This window comes from Miscanthus floridulus, chromosome 8, assembly GCF_019320115.1.
Source record: "Miscanthus floridulus cultivar M001 chromosome 8, ASM1932011v1, whole genome shotgun sequence".
NCBI lineage: Eukaryota > Viridiplantae > Streptophyta > Magnoliopsida > Poales > Poaceae > Miscanthus > Miscanthus floridulus.
This window is the reverse complement of record NC_089587.1, coordinates 152,772,170-152,776,323: the sequence shown is the minus strand read 5'-3', so window position 1 is coordinate 152,776,323 and position 4,154 is coordinate 152,772,170. Positions and strand designations below refer to the sequence as shown.

Genomic DNA, 4,154 nt, shown 5'->3' with positions numbered 1-4,154 from the left:
ATTCGGACAAACCCCACCGCGTCCTCACCAATTCCGCTCGATAATCAAAGTACTATTACTCCTAGTATCGCAATCGCAAGCTGTCTGTAGTAATTAGTGTAATGATAATTGAGCAATCGATGTCTCCTTATAAATGAAAATTTTAACCACTTGGCTAATGCAAAGTTCGTAAAAGTGGTTTTTGTTCTCTGTCTCTCACTACTACAGAAGTTAACTGTAGGGGCGGCTCTAGAGCCTCTGTAGGGGCGGCTGCGCCAGCCGCCCTTCCTAGGGTGTTCCTACAGAGGATGCCTCTATAGGGACGGTTTCCTGACCGCCCCTGCAATGCCCTCTGTAGGGGCGGCTAGTGTTTTCAGCCGCCCCTATAGTGCCCTCTATAGGGGTGGTTGGTAATATCAGCCGCCCCTGTAGTGGACTTCTGTAAGGGCAGCTGTATCACCAGCCGCCCCTGCTGTGTGTATTTGTAAGGGCGGTTCAATCAAGAACCGCCCCTACAGTGGATTTTCCAGCAAAAAAAATAATTCAAATTCAAATCTGACCACATATATATATATATATAATTCAAATTTGAATCTAACCGCCATAAATATACATATATACATCCACAAACACAAGATCATTATTTAGAACATCATCACAAATTGATAGTCAACTATCTTTAGGGAATGAGAAACAAGGTTCATATTCTTAAACAGAGATGACAATATGTAGGATAAGATAGCATGCTCCATAACACATCCTAACCAAGTACAAAATTTAGTCTCGGAAAATTGCAACCCAAACGATAATAGCAACATGGCAGGCAGATGTAGCACTTCTGGATCATCTCCAGGCATTTTCGCTACTTTGTCACTCACTACTGCTCCTCGATCACACCCTTGTCGCTAACATAGATACCATCCAAGAACTTTCTGATATCCTTCTTCTTGACATGGCATTTCTGTAGAGAAATGGAGAAAACTTGTTCAGCAACATAGATCATAGCACATCAATCCAAATCCACCAGTAGTAATGAGAATTATATAACAGCAATCAACAAAACTAGTAAATTCATGATGCGCTTCAAAGAGGAAAACAAAGATCAAAATAGAAGTAGGAACAATAGTTGACATAAGCATTGCACTAGAAAGTGACATACCATGTGTAAAATATCACAATGTCAGCAATAGGTACAAAAATGAAACAAGACAACAATAGTTTCTCACTGAATTCATCACATAGTTAATCTACTACATGCGCATTTCCACAGTTAGGACTAAGATCAATCATAACATTTTCCATGCATTAGGTGCTCGCTGTTACTAAATATAGAGCCTTAAAATACTAAATACATGAATGATGGATATTTATACATCTCGAGATGCAGGACTATAGTTCTAGTTTGTATTTGATAGCACTAGTGTCATATGAACTGAAAATGTGATCTACCTGGACATTTCAAGCAGAAACCACCTGGTTCCTACCATCTAGGCACAGCCAATGTGATAAAACCCTATCATTTGATATTGGATTACTAAAATTTATCTACACCAGCAATAATTGCTTCATAACAGAGCAATAATGAGGAATAAATGCAAGGATCATGATCTACCACACCAAAGCACATCTGACACTGAATACAGTAGCCACCTCATATATGTACCAGTAAGAGATGATAAGTGATGATAGATGGGATGTAATCAATAGGTAGGTATTCACCTGGTTGATGAGGGTGGCAGAGCGAGAGACGAGCTCGATGTCATTGCCGTCGAGGGTGAGCTCATCCTTGACCTTCTCGGACCGAAGGATGGTCACGCCCTCAAGCATGTCCACCTTCTTGACCTGGCCATCCTAGGATCATCATGAACACCAACCAGTCAGTCAAAAGTCATAACGCATCACCACAATCCTAGATCTGATCTGCTGCGCCGCACGCGCGAAAGAAAGATGGGTACCTTCTTCTCGCCAAGGAAGTTCCTAATCTCGATGGCGGTGTTGTTGTTGGTGATGGAGGCATTGATGGGGAAGTGAGCATAGACGAACCTCATCTTGTAGCGGTACCCCTTGGTGACGCCCTTGATGAGGTTCTAGACATGGGAGATGGCGGTGCGGATGGCGGCCATGGTGCGGCGGGTGCCAAACCAGGCGTCCACCTTGAGCTTGCGCCCGCCCTCCTACAGCTGGAAGTTGTGGTTGAGGTGCTTGAAGTTGCAGGTGAGCTTCCCATGGGGGCCCTCCACCATCACCAGCTTGGTGGCCACCATCACCATCATGCCCTTCGGGATGTCCATCATCTCCGACGCCAGGATCGTCTTCATCTTGCCCGGTGCTGCTACTCCTTCGCTTTCTCTTCCTCCTCCTCGAGCGGGCGGGTGGCGGGCTATGGAGGGGAGGAGGGTTTGCTTGTGTGCGCTAAGGAACGGCGGCACGCTGAGGGTGAGCCTTTTATATAAGGGGACAGTGATGGGTAGGGTTTTGTGGTTTGATCAGAAGATCCCCACCGTTGGATCGATGGCTTAGGGTTTGTATGCGAGCCAAGAGGTCAGGTGGGCCACTACTACTACTGGGCCATTCGTCTGGGCTTTCAGGCCGCATGGGCTGCAGAGTGGATGCCTCAGAGAAGAAGCCTACAAATGGGCACTGCAGGGGCGGCTGGTGATTGAGCCGCCCCTACAGATCAGCCCTAACTATAGGGGCGGCTTAGGTTACCAACCGCCCCTACAGTGCTATCTGTAGGGACGGCTGGGCTGCTGGGGCCTAAGGACGCCCACTGTTGGGGTGCCCCCAACCCCAACCGCCCCTATAGTAAAAATGCCCCCGTTCCTAGTGTGAGAATCTGGCGTAGTGTCTCTCTTTTTTTGAAAATTTTGCTCTCTGTCAAACTTCTGGCTCAGCTATCGCGCAACAACAATTTAATCTGCACCCTATCGGTGGATGCAGCCATTACACTCCAGGTCATGGTGTGTGCGAAACATGGGCCCCGTTCGTTTGGGCTTGTTTGGCTGATAAGCCATGGCTGAAAGTACTGTTGGCTGATTTGGTGTGAGAGAAAAATATTGTTCATTGGCTGATAAGCCATGGCTTATAAGCTAAACACGACCAAGCGAACATGCTGATGATCGGCCAGAGTGAGCCATGATTTTTTTAGCATTTTTTGTAAACTAATTTTAAATCTAACACTATTTTATTTTTTTTCCAGAACTAACACTTTTGCCCGCATCTATTTCTCTGGCACGGTGAAACGTCTGTGTCACGCCATGCATGGTGGTGCGGTGAGAGGGATGATGTGGCGATGACCGGTACGCTGACCGATGAAGTGGCAGGGTATGCCGCGCCACCGATCTTGGCACAACATTGACGCTCCCTGATCGGTGGCGCGGTAGAGCCAGGTAAATATTGCCCGCAAGCCGCCCTCCCTCTATCAGCCTTAACACGGTGGACGACTTCCGCGCTGCGCCCTCCCACCACTCTCAAGTGCTGTCAGCGTCTGGCCCTTCATTGTTGCCTCCCTCCCTCCCTTCCCTTCCATTCCCTGGTCGTCTCCCTCCCTCCTCGGCCTCGTTCAAGATAATGACACACGTTTTATTTTTGTTTGAATGGTGGATTAAAATATTATGAATGTGAGTTAAGGTTAGGAGGAAAATTATGTTTGGGAACTATGGTCTATGGTTTGGAAGAAGATATTAGTTTGATTTTATCAATGTAAAGGTTAATTATTTAGTTAAAAGTATGTTTACCATGTATATTTTTGTTGCTATAAGTCTTGGTTATATTATTTGAGTTGCAATGCAAATGATTATATTTTACATTAATTTGTGTTGTTTTGATTGATGTTTAATTTGAACCATTTTATTAGATGGAAGACATGTTTCGGGAGCAGTTGTGGCAAAAACGGGGTCGTCCTAGAGAACTGTACCCCGACGAGTCTAGCAAAGATGCCCTCGTCCCTCCTGACCTCTCTGTCCCTAACTATGATTGTGGTCGTCCGGCCGACGTGTTTTAATCGAGACATCCAGACACAGCGGCTTGTTTCTTCTACACATGCAGTCGTTTTAATATAAGTACTTGTTTTTGTATGTTTTAACTTCTATACAAGGTAAACTATAACAACTAATTATACTAAATACAATGTATAACTAGACTCACTAACTGTACTAACTAAACTAACTAACTTT

The 4,154-nt window shown here is 45.3% G+C and overlaps 1 pseudogene; it reads right to left on the bottom strand.

The window, feature by feature from the left end:
- Window positions 1-735: 735 nt before the first annotated feature.
- Window positions 736-2,297, bottom strand: LOC136473747 (large ribosomal subunit protein uL6-like; annotated as a pseudogene).
- Window positions 2,298-4,154: the final 1,857 nt, after the last annotated feature.